The 12,312-nt window shown below is 51.2% G+C and overlaps 1 long non-coding RNA gene across 1 annotated transcript; it reads left to right on the plus strand.

Annotated features, from left to right (window-relative positions):
- The first annotated feature begins 2,908 nt into the window (after window positions 1-2,908).
- Window positions 2,909-12,302, plus strand: LOC137443258 (uncharacterized). Its single transcript, XR_010987836.1, has 3 exons — window positions 2,909-2,975; window positions 7,573-7,740; window positions 9,643-12,302. It is a non-coding gene; the product is annotated as an uncharacterized lncRNA (long non-coding RNA).
- Window positions 12,303-12,312: the final 10 nt, after the last annotated feature.

The raw sequence follows: 12,312 nt of genomic DNA on the forward strand, positions 1-12,312 counted from the left end.
CTGAGGGGCATGGCTGAGCACCAGCCATGGTTGGACTTGATGATCTTAAAAGTCCATTCCAACCCCAATGATTCTATGATTCAGGAGGTCTTCAGAGAGGACAATCTGCACTCTGGAGCTGCCCAGTCCCCTTCACTGTCTCTAAATGGTGCCTAATGCAACCTGCCCTTACTTTTAGGTGCTCCCTGGTCATCATCTCTAAGTTTATAGACTAGAATAGAATTAACCAGGTTGGAAAAGACCTTTGAGATCACCAAGTCCAACCTACCACCCAGCACCACCTGATCAACTAAACCATGGCACCAAGTGCCTCATCCAGTCTCTTCCTAAACACCTCCAGGGATGGTGACTCCACCACCTCCCTGGGCAGCACAGCCCAATGGCTAACAACTCTCTCTGGGAAGAACTTCCTCCTCACCTCCAGCCTAAACTTCCCCTGGTGCAACTTGAGACTGTGTCCTCTTGTTCTGGTGCTGGTGGCCTGGGAGAAGAGATCAACCCCCTCCTGGCTACAACCTCCCTTCAGGGAGTTGGAGAGAGCAAGAAGGTCTCCCCTGAGCCTCCTCTTCTCCAGGCTAAGCAACCCCAGCTCCCTCAGCCTCTCCTCCCAGGGCTGTGCTCCAGACCCCTCCCCAGCTTTGTTGCCCTTCTCTGGACACCTTCCAGCATCTCAACATCTTTCCTAACCTGAGGAGCCCAGAACTGGACACAGGACTCAAGGTGTGGCCTGACCAGTGCTGAGCACAGGGCACAAGGACTTCCCTGCTCCTGCTGGCCACACCATTGCTGATCCAGGCCAGGATGCCACTGGCCTTCTTGGCCACCTGGGCACACTGCTGGCTCATGTTCAGCCTACTATCAACCAGTACCCACTACAACTCCTCTTAGACCAAGCTGGCACTGCCTGTGGTGGAGAAGTGTTCCATGGGCGAAGACAAGAAGGCCTAGAAAGCATTTTGTTTGTTTGATGCAAAGCACAAACAATTAATGGAAATGACATTTCACTGATCATTCCATCCCCAGTTCTTCAGAGCTAAAAAGAATTCCTCCAGTTGGAGAAATGAGCCCCTGCATGACTCCATTTAGGGAATCCTTTTGACTCAAGTGCTTTTGTCCAAGCACCAAGTAGCTGGCTGACCTGGGGCACAGATTTCATTGTGCCACGTAATGAAGTCATGTAATTAGCAATTACTTAGGGATCACACTTAAAAATACTCAACAGCTACTACAGGCATGCATTTAGTCAAGAGGGTTTGTTCTCTCTTGACATCTTGTAGCTGAATTCCCTTCTAAGCATAGCTCTGAGAGAGTGATTGCCCATTGGAATGGGCTGCCTGGGGAGGTGGTGGAGTCACCATCACTGGAGGTGTTCAGGAGGAGACTTGATGGGGTGCTTGGTGCCATGGGTTAGTTGATTAGGTGGTGTTGGATGATCTTGAAGGTCTCTTCCAACCTGGTGTGAAAATTACAGCACTGTGTAAATTACAGGCATGAGTTCTCCAGATGCTTCCTCAGGGTGGTGCAAAGTGAGCAGAGGTGTCTGGAAGGAGATGACTGATGGCTGTGGGGTTCTTCTTTCCAAGGAGGTGAAACTAAGCTTGCAGGAGGGCAGTGCAAGACAGATGTAGCCAGGCTCACAGCCTGTGGGCCAAGCATATAGACCCACACAATCACAGAACTTTTGGGGTTGGAGAAGATCTCTAAGGTCCCTGAGTCCAACCATGGCCATTAAACCCTGTCCTGGAGTCACCAGTACTCTAATTTTGGTTTTCTCCCTTTTTTTCCCCAGTCTTTTTATTTTTGACCAGGTACTGCCATTGATATTAGCAGTTTCAGAACCAGAGAAACAGAGAATCATAGAACTGCTAAGGCTGGCAGAGACCTTCGAGTCATCAAGTCCAACTACTCGCCCAGACCTAACAGCCCCACCGCTGCTGCTGAGCCACTGCCACTAAACCAGGCCCCTCAGCACCACATCCATGCATCCTTTAAACCCCTTCAAGGATGGTGACTCCACCACCTCCCTGGGCAGCCTCTTCCACTGCCTGAGAACCCTTGCTGGGGAGAAATGTTTCCTAATACTCAACCTGAACCTCCCCTGGCACAACCTGAGAACGTGCAGAGCCTTACTGCATTGCAGTTGACTGAAGAGATCTGGATTTTGCCTTTCCCTGCCCAGAAGACAGTTGGGCTTCAGGTGTTTTCCAGGTGTTAAATGACATCCAGGGCCCAGCTAGCTTGTGCATGAGTGTTGTTTACTCTGACAGGGCCCTTGTGGCCGAGAGGCCAAACGGTCCTGTGGGGTGCATTAAAAAGAGTGTGGCCAGCAGGGCAAAGAAGGTTCTCCTCCCCTTCTACTCTGCCCTGGTGAGACTACATCTGGGGCACTGGATCCAGTTCTGGGCTCCCCAGTTCAAGAGGGATAAGGAGAGAGTCTAGTGGAGGCTATGTGGATGCTGAAGGGACTGGAACCTCTGTGTGATGAGGAAAGGCCGAGAGCTCTGGGGCTGGTTAGCCTGGAAAAGAGAAGGCTGAGAGGGGATCTGAGCAGTGTTGACAAATACCTTAGAGCTGGGTGTCAAGAAACAGGGGCCAGGCTCTTTTCAGTATCCAGCCTGATCAAGGAGAATCCAGAAGACCATGGCCAGCCACATCTAATCCCAGCTTTGCCCTTGTATGGGGCTGAGCCAGCTTTCAGGAGAGAAGAAACCTTCTGCAGCACTGCCGTTTTTGGTTGCTTCCTTGGTGGGAGGGCGGGCGGGCAGGGTCCCCAAGATAGAGATTATCATTTCCATTCTGTCTTTTCTTTCTTCCTTGAGTGAAGTGCAAGATGATTGAATCATGGCACTCACACTGGCATGACGCTGTGGATGATGTACCCAGGATGGTTTGGGCCTCAGCTCACGCAGAGGAGCTCTCAGTGAGTCAGCCCTGCAGGGTCTATTCCGGCGCGGGGGTGTGCGCGGAACAATTACGTAAGTGTCAGGGTAGGGAGGCACTTTTGACATCCCTGGCAGCTTGAGCTGAGTTCTTGTCAGTCAAAGAAGAAATGCATTCATTATTGTGCTCTTGCATTCAACACACATCCTTTGCCTTCCCTGGGTTTGGGGAGCATCCTGGTTTGGGGTTTTTTTTGGGGGGAGGGAGGTTATTTTTTAAGCATCGGTTGTCAGGGCAAAGGGTTGGAGCTTGAGACAAGAGGAGATGGTTGTGGGGTTTGCTCTTTGGGGGGTTTGGGTTTGTTTCCTTTTTTTTTCTCCCCCACAGTTCCAAGGAGATGAACATTTGTGGGCAACGTTTTAGAGCATATCAGAGAAGTGTGAAAGTTGTTCTGGCATATGCTTGGAATTTACTATGGTAATAAGCTAATTACTGCTACTGAATGAATGCAAGGGCTCAGCAGCATTTCCAGCATCACACCCACCTCCAATACCTTTTGCTTGTCTACCTACCTATCTATCTATTTACCTACCTATCTATTCACCTCTCTACCTACCTACCTCCCCATCAATCTATCCATCCATCCATCTATCCATCTGTCCTCAGTCTATGTATCTACCTACCTATCCACCTGTCCATTCATCCATCCGTCTCTCCATCCATCCATCCATCCATCCATCCATCCATCCATCCATCCATCCATTCATCTATCTATCCATCCATCAATCTATCCGTCTGTAATCAATCTATGTATCTTCCTACCTATCCATCTGCCCAAACATCCATCTATCTATCCATCTGTCATCAATCTGTGTATCTATCTATCTATCTACCTGTCTACCTATCTACCTACCTACCTACCTACCTATCCATCTGTCTGTGTGTCTATCTATCTATCTATCTATCTATCTATCTATCTATCTATCTATCTACCTACCTACCTACCTACCTACCTATCTATTCATCCATCTAACCTATCTATTCATCCATCTACCTACCTATCCATCTGTCCATTCATCTATCTGTCCATCCATCCATCTATCCATCTATCACCTGTCTGTGTATCCATCCTTCCATCCATCCATCCATCCATCCATCCATCCATCCATCCATCCATCCATCCAACCTACCAGCCATATGGGTGCTTGTCCTCACAAGACCTTATTGAGACTGGAGGTATGTAAGATGAGAATTCCACTCGTGGCAGCATGTGGAGAGGAATCACTTGGATGCCCTGGGTTCTTATGGGCTTCAGTTGTGCAGGGGGAGGGTCAGGCTGAATATCAGGAATAATTTCTTTGCTGCAAGAGTGGTCAGGGCTTGGAACAGGCTGCCCAGGGAGGTTGTGGAATCCCCATGCCTGGAGGTGTTCAAGAAGCTGTAGATGGGGCACTTGAGATTACAGTTTAGTGGCCAGGGTAGTTGGGTTACAATTGAACTTGATGGTCTTAAAGGTCTCTTCCAGCCTTAATGATTCTGTGATTCTTTGAGCTCCAACCTCTATGTTCTTGGCCAGGAAGTTCCTCTAATTAGTGAGGAGAACTTCAGCCTGGATGCTCTGGCTTAGTGATCTCTACAATCTGTCAGCCCAGCCTCTTAGTGTGAGGGGTGCATTTTACTAGTGAAAATCATAGAAGCATAGAATGGTTTGGGTTGGAAAGGACCTCAAAGATCATCCAGTTCCAACACCCTGCCATGGGCAGGGACACCTGCCACCAGCCCAGGTTGCTCATCCAGCCTGGCCTCCAGGGAGGAGGCAGCCACAGCCTCCCTGGGCAGCCTGTTCCAGTGTCTCCCCACCCTCACTGGAAAGAATTTCTTCCTCATCTCCAGCCTAAATCTGCCCTCTCCCAGCTGAAAGCCATTTTCCCTTCTGCTACCACTTCAAGCCCTTGTAGAACAGCAGTTGGAATGTGAAGTCATTGCCATCATCTAATTGCTTCCCCAAAACTTGGAAGATTCTGGAGGTCTGCAGTGTGAATCCATTGCCTTGTATCACTCACAGCCTGGTGGACTGAAGGGGTTCATTGTTCTGATGTGTGCAGGAGGAGCTGCTGAAATCCACTGAGCAAAAACAAAGGTTCTCTCAGTGCCTCATATTTCCTCTCCAGGATTTATGCAAAGTAAATAAAGGAACTAAGTCTTCTGCATGGAGAGCTTGGGATGAGAGTGCTCTTCACTCCAGCCCAGTGCTTTCAACCAGCACCCAGACTGAGTCCTGTAGGTGCTCAGGGAAACCTGGAGGCAAACAAGCCCCAGTTCCTGCACCCCAAGAGCTCTCTGTGCTCAGTGCTAAAATGAATCTCACTTAGATTCAGACACTGCCTAATTAGTTATATATTTTTGAAATGGATTGGATTATTTGATGCTCAGCACTGGTGAGGCCGTGCCTCAAATACTGGGTTCAGTTTTGGGCTCATGCTACAAGAAGGACATTGAGGTGCTGGAGTGTGTCCAGAGAAGGGGTGGTGAAGGGTCTGGAGAACAGGGCTGTGAGGAACAGCTGAGGGAACTGGGGTTGTTTAGGCTTCAGAAGAAGAGGCTGAGGGGAGACCTCATCACCCTCTACAAGTGCCTCAAAGAAGGTGGGAGCAAGGTGGGGGTTGGTCTCTTCTCATGTGCAACAAGTGGCAGGGCAAGAGGAAACAGCCTCAAGTTGTGCCAAGGGAGGTTCAGGTCGAGTATTAGGAAACATTTCTTCCCAGTAAGGGCTCTCAGGCACTGGCACAGGAGGTGGTGGAGTCACCATCCCTGGAGGTGTTTAAGAGACACATGGATGTGGTGCTGAGGGATGTGGGTTAGTGGCAGTGGCTTAGCAGCAGTGGTTGGGTTGTGAGCTCTGGGTGAGTGGGTGGGCTTAATGATAGAATGGAATGGAATGGAATGGAATGGAATGGAATGGAATGGAATGGAATAGAATAGAATAGAATAGAATAGAATAGAATAGAATAGAATAGAATAGAATAGAATAGAATAGAATAGAATTAACCAGGTTGGAAAAGACCTTCAAGATTATCAAGTCCAACCTCTCACCCCACACCATTTAATCAACTAATCCATGGCACCAAGTGCCTCATCCAGGCTCTATCTAATCACCCCCAGTGATGGTGTCTCCACCACCTCCCTGGGCAGCACAACCCAATGGCAAATCTGTCTGTGAAGAACTTCTTGCTAACATCCAGCCTAAACCTCCCTGGTGCAACTTGAGACTGTGTCCTCTTGTTCTGTCAGTCTCAAAGCTCTCTTCCACCCCCAGCAGTTCTGTGGTCAGTTGCTCATCAGGCTGGATTCAGCACATTGCCTTCAGAAAGCAGGAGACAGTGACCTCATGAGGACAGTGTAGATGAGAAGAGCATGCCAGTTAAACCTTGAATGCCTCCAGGGATGGGCCCTCAACCCCCTCCCTGGGCAACCTCTTCCAGTGTTCCACCACTCTCATTGTGAAGAGCTTCCTCCATGTCCAAGATGCTTTGCTATAGTTTGGGCTCTTTGCAGAAGAAGTCTGAAGTGTCTCCTCCTTGCTTGCCCTGCTTGGTTTGCTTCTTCTCTCTTCAGAAAGTCCTCTCAAAAGGAGAAAAGTCCTAGCAGCAAAGGCTGTGGTAGCACCAGTGGAGTACTTTGCTCAGGCTAGGTCTACAGAGGTGTGTAGCCTGGTACGAGTGCCCAGCTTTGGATTGCTCCTGGGTGGCCCAAGCCCAGCTGAGTTACCTCACCCCCTGAATTCAGCTTCAGCTGGAGGCCCAGTGTGCCCTTGCTGAGCCCCTGTGCTTTCTCAGACACCCTTTAGGGTGCTAGACACCCATAAGGTAGAAAAGGGCAGAGTTAGACTGGAGATGAGGTGTTCAAGAGGGGACTGGACGTGGCACTTGGTGCCATGGTCTAGTCAGCATGAGGTCTTGGGTGACAGGTTGGACTGGATGATCTTTGAGGTCTTTTCCAACCTTGTTGATTCTATGATTCTGTAAGAAACTCTTGCAGTGAGGGTGGAGAGACACAGGAACAGGTTGCCCAGGGAGGCTGTGGCTGTGGCTGTCTCCTCCAGGGAAATAGCTCAGGCCAGGTGCTCCAGCACTCTGATCATCATCCCAGCCTCCTCTGGACCTACTCCAACAGTCCCACAGCCTTCTGTGACAGTAGCCTAAAACTGACCTCATTTAAAGAAGCAAGAAGCTGTCAAAGCTGGTCCTGGGTTGTTTTTTTTGGGGGTGAGGGGGCTGGGGTTTTTTTGTTGCTTGTTTGGTTTGGTTTGATTTTTGTTGTTGTTGCTGTAGTTGTTGTTGGGGCTTTTTTACCATATATTACTTTGCTTCCAGTCAGGACTTCCAGGGGTGGCATTAATAGCTTTGGTGAAGTGTAGAGCATTGATTTAAAGCACCTGTGCCTCTGAAAGGCAGGGGCTTTATCAATTTTTTTATCACTCAGACAGGAAGCAGTGCTGGGCTTAATGCTATTTATCCAGCTGGACATATTGACTTTGACTGAGGAGATCAAAGCCTTTGGGTTAGGGATTGTGTAACATCTTCCTACAAGAACTGTCAGGGGTGAATTTACCCGAGCCTGACCCTGTGATTGATGATCATCTTGCATGAGTGTTCAGCACCGGGAGGCACACAATAGGCTCTTTCTCCTCAGGGGAGCAGCAGGCTGGGGCACCTTTCAGCAGGGAGGTTTTGAAACACGGTTGCATCACCTCCTGGAACGTAACAGCACACAAGAGCCTGGAGGTGCACTTGGGAAGGAGCTGCAAGAAGGTGACCCAGGACCCTTTAAGATGCAGCAAACTGGGAGCCAGTAAGAAGAGTAAGTTGTTTGTCTTCTGTGGTTGTAGATTGGGTTGGGGTTTGGCGGTGGTGGTTTTGTTTCATAGAAGCACACAATGCATCAGGCTTGGAAGGAACCCTTGAAGGTCATCTTGTCCAACCACCCCAGCCTGTTCCAGTGCCTGACCACCCCTGCAGCACAGACATTCCTACTAATATCCAACTAAACCTCCCCTGGGGCAACTGGAGGCCATTTCCTCTCCTTCTACCACCTGAGACTAGGGAGCAGAGCCCAACCCCCAGCTCACTGCAGCCTCCTCTCAGGGAGCTGCAGAGAGCAATGAGGTCTCCCTCAGCCTCCTCTTCTCCACACTGAACACCCCCAGTTCCCTCAGCTGCTCCTCCCCAGCCCTGTTCTCCAGACCCTTCCCCAGCTCTGTTGTCCTTCTCTAGGCACACTCCAGCCCCTCAATGTCCTCCTTGGAGTGAGCAGCCCAAAACCCAGGTACAGCCTCACAGTTTTGGTCCATCCCATCCTTTAGCCATGCCCTGAGGGTCCATGGCTGCATGCAGCCATGCTGGGCAGTATTGGCCCAGGACTCAGGTGTCTGGAGCCAGCTTGCATCACCCCAGGGCACCAAGAGTGTTTGGAGTGGTGCTCTTGGGGCTTGTTGCTGCTGCCAGCATTTAGTCTGCAGGTTGTAGCTTTCATCCTGGCTGTGCCACAGTGCACAGAGCTCTCCTGCCCTTCACAAGGGTGCTGTGGCTTTTCACAGAATCATACAATTGTTTGCTCTGAGCAAGCTGCTCAGGTGCAAGCAGTCCCTGCCCATGGCAGAGGAGTTGGAGCTAGATGATCTTTAAGGTCCCTTCCAACCCAAATCATTCTGTGATTCTATGAGCATCCACCTGGCAGCTGTGCTCTGCATAGGAAGCAGTGGGATAAGAGCTGTGAAAAGGCTGTCAAGGAGAGAGAGCTGCAACCCCCAAAACCTGGAGTCTGAGGAGTTAAGGAAGTGGTTTGGATTCTTGGTTGAGAGCTGAGGGATGCCAGAAGACAGACAGCAACAGTCCCAAGCAAGAGACAGGGCACAGCAGTGCTGTCAGCACAGGCCCACTCTGCAGCTCTTACAGAATCAGGGAATTGTTTGGCTTGGAAAAGAGCTCCAAGATCATCCACTCCAACCAGCAACCCAACTCCTCCATGGCCACTAAACCATCTCCCCAAGTGCCATGGCCACAGGGTTCCTGACCCCCTCCAGGCATGGGGACTCCACCACCTCCCTGGGCAGCCTGTGCCAGTCCCTGACCACTCTTCTGTGTCAAGAGGAAGAGGCAAGGGAAGAGCCTTCAGAGGGAAGTGAGGAGCTGTGCCTGAGAGCTGTGCAAGGCAGAACTGAGGAGCTGCCAGGCAGGCTGCCTGCTCTGCTGCCTGAGCAAAGTGTTCTGCCAGGTCTCTCACCAGGCTCTTCTGAGCTCTGTGCCATGGCTCTTGCCCTTCCTGGCAATGGCCAGGGTGCAGTGAGCTGCTAGCATGGCCCCAGAGATGTATGCTGACATCCATCCTGTGCAGAAGTTGTGGCCATGCTTCTCTCCAGCCTACTCCATCATGCAGCATCTTCCTCTTCCTGTTGAGGCCAGGCAGCCTCTTCCAACCCCTGACCACCCTTGCAGCAAAGAAATTGTTCCTCATCCCCAACCTAACCTTGCCCTGGCACAATTTCAGGCCGGTTCCCCTCTTCTTTTATCACCTGAGATTAGGGAGAAGAGACCAACCCCCACCTCCACACAGCCTCCTTTCATCCAGGCAGCCCAACCATCAACCTGGGAGCACGGCGGCCCTGCAGAGCCATGCCCCGAAGTGCCATGGTTTAAGGGCCTTTTGTTTGATGTCTTTTGGTTTAATGCCCTTTTGTTTGATGTCTCCTTGTGTGTTTCTCAGCTCCAAACAAACCAACCGACCCACCCGAAGCATCTGAAGTGTGGCTTGCATGGCTCAAGGACTCAAGCTGATTAAAAGCAGGAGCTGCAGAAGAGACATCCAGCGATGGTTGTTTTGAACGGGACAGGAACTTGGTCTGAAAACAGGATGACCTGCTGCTGCTGCAGCAGAAAAAATCAAAACAACCCAAAGCAGCCAACGAGTCCCTGAGGAGCCCCAGGGAAAAAAAAGAGCCCCAAGCAGGGGCCTGAGTGTGCTTGCAAAAAGGGGAAAAAACCCCAAACAAACAAAAAAAAGGGGAAAAAAAACCCCCAAGCCTCTGCCTGGTAATAAAAAAGGATGTGAGGCTAAACAGGAAGAGAGCACTCCACGCTGAGAGCAGCCCCCAGGAGGAGAGGCTGGGGAGAGTCCCCGAGCTGCAAACCCGATCTGGCAGCCTGAGGGCAAAGAGTCCCCAGGAGCACAGAATGCCTGGGCTTGAAAGGGGCTCTCCGAGGTCATCTTGTGCAGCCAGAGCAGGGGCACCCAAAGCAGGGCACAGAGGAATGCATCCAAGACTGCCCTGAATGTCTTCAGAGACAAGGCTTAGCCTGCAGGCTCAGGGGAGACCTTCTTGCTCTCTCCAACTCCCTGAAGGGAGGTTGTAGCCAGCTGGGGGTTGGTCTCTTCTCCCAGGCACCCAGCACCAGAACAAGAGGACACAGTCTCAAGCTGTGCCAGGGGAGGTTTAGGCTGGAGGTTAGGAAGAAATTCTTCCCAGCAAGAGAGATTGGCCACTGGGATGTGCTGCCCAGGGAGGTGGTGGAGTCACCATCCCTGGAGGTGTTCAGAAAGGGATTGCCCATTGGACTTGGAGCCATGGTTTAGTTGTCAGGAGGTGTTGGGTGATAGGCTGGACTTGATGATCTCTGAGATCTTTTCCAACCACATTGATTCTATGATTCTAAGACTCCACCACCTCCCTGGGCAGCCTGTCCCAGTGCTCTGCCACCCTCAAAGTCAAGAAGTTCCTCCTCATCTTTAGATGGAACTTCCTCTGTTCACCTTTGTGCTCATTGCCTCTTCTCCTCCCTCTGGGGACCACTGAGCAGAGTCTGGCCACATCTTCCTGACACCTACCCCACAGATACTTGTAAGCATTAATGAGATTCCTCCCTCAGCCTCCTCATCTCCAGGCTACCCAGCCCCAGCTCTCTCAGCCCTTCATCATATGAGAGCTGTTCCAGCCCTCCAGCCATCTCAGTGGCCCTGTGCTGGGCCCTCTCCAGCACTTCTTTGTCCTCCTTGAGCTGGGGTGCACAGACTGGATGCAGTACTCCAGGAGAGGCATAAAAGAAAGAGAAAAAGATCTTACTTGTACAGAATGCACCAGGTTGGAAGGGACCCTCAAAGGTCACCTTGCCCACCCCCTCTGCCATCAGCAGGGACACCTCCAGCATGAACAGGTTGCTCAGAGCCACATCAAGGTTGACCTTGACTGTCTCCAGGGATGGATCCTCGACCACATCTCTGGGTATAGTCCCTGGGACAAAAATCCCTGGGAGAAGAAAGCCTCCATGGAGCTCTGAGTGGCAGCTGCCTGCTGGCTCCCATGTGCCCTGTGCTCCCAGTGTGGAGATCTGGAAGGGTGGCCTGGGCTCCACAGGTTCTGTGCCTGGGCTGGATGAACCACAGGCTAAGGAGACTTTGCTGCTGCCCAACTGGTTTGGGGATGGGGCATGGTAAAAGCAAAGACTCTTTTGAGGAGCTAAGGGGTTGGTATTTGGGCTTGATCAGAGTCACAGAACCATACAAGGGCTTGAGTTGGAAAGGACCATACAGATCATCTAGTTCCAACCCCCCTGCCTTGGGCAGGGACATCTCCTGCTCGATCAGGCTGCTCAAAGCCTCATCCAGAGCCTGGCCCTCCCACCCTTAAGGTATTTGTAACCACTGCTCAGATCTCCTCTCAGCCTTCTCTTCTCCAGGCTGAACAGCCCCAGGGCTCTCAGCCCTTCCTCCTCACACAGCTGTTGCAGTCCCTTCAGCATCCTCACAGCCTCCCTTGGCCTCTCTCCCGTAGTTCCCTGTCCCTCTTGAACTGGGAAGCCCAAAACTGGACACAGAACTCCAGATGTGGCCTCATTAGGGCACAGCAGAGTGAAAGAAGAACCTCCTTTGACCTGCTGGCCACACTCTTCTTAAGGCACCGCAGGATCCCTTTGACCTACTTGGCCACAGGGGCACACTGCTGTCCCACAGAGAACTTCTTGTCCACCAGGACTCCCAGATCCTCCTCCATGGAGCTGCTTTCCAGCAGGTCAGCCCCTGGAGCCATGCCTGTCTCCACTGCAGCCCAGATGGAGCTTGTTCACTCCAAGACTGCTCGGGACTCATGGTTGTCTGCTGTCACCACTGCAATAAAGCCACAGGAACCACTAATGAAGACTTTTTTCCCAGCCTTTTCCCTCTTGTCTGAGTTTCTCCATCATAGCTGCAGGCTAAAGCACACCAGTTTGGGAGGATGAAATAGCTGCAGAGCTCAGGAGTGCAGATGGCTTGGGAGTCTGATGCTAATGAGAGAAAGATTGCTATTTTTTCCCCTCCCAGATGCAAAGGCACTATTTAAAGAGGAGAATTTTCCTTAGGGGAAAGACCATTTCTGAGGTTTGGGGTTTTTTTCCCCCACTG

This window comes from Melanerpes formicivorus, unplaced genomic scaffold (genome assembly GCF_026170545.1).
Source record: "Melanerpes formicivorus ecotype bairdi unplaced genomic scaffold, bMelFor1.0.p_v2 SCAF_8, whole genome shotgun sequence".
NCBI lineage: Eukaryota > Metazoa > Chordata > Aves > Piciformes > Picidae > Melanerpes > Melanerpes formicivorus.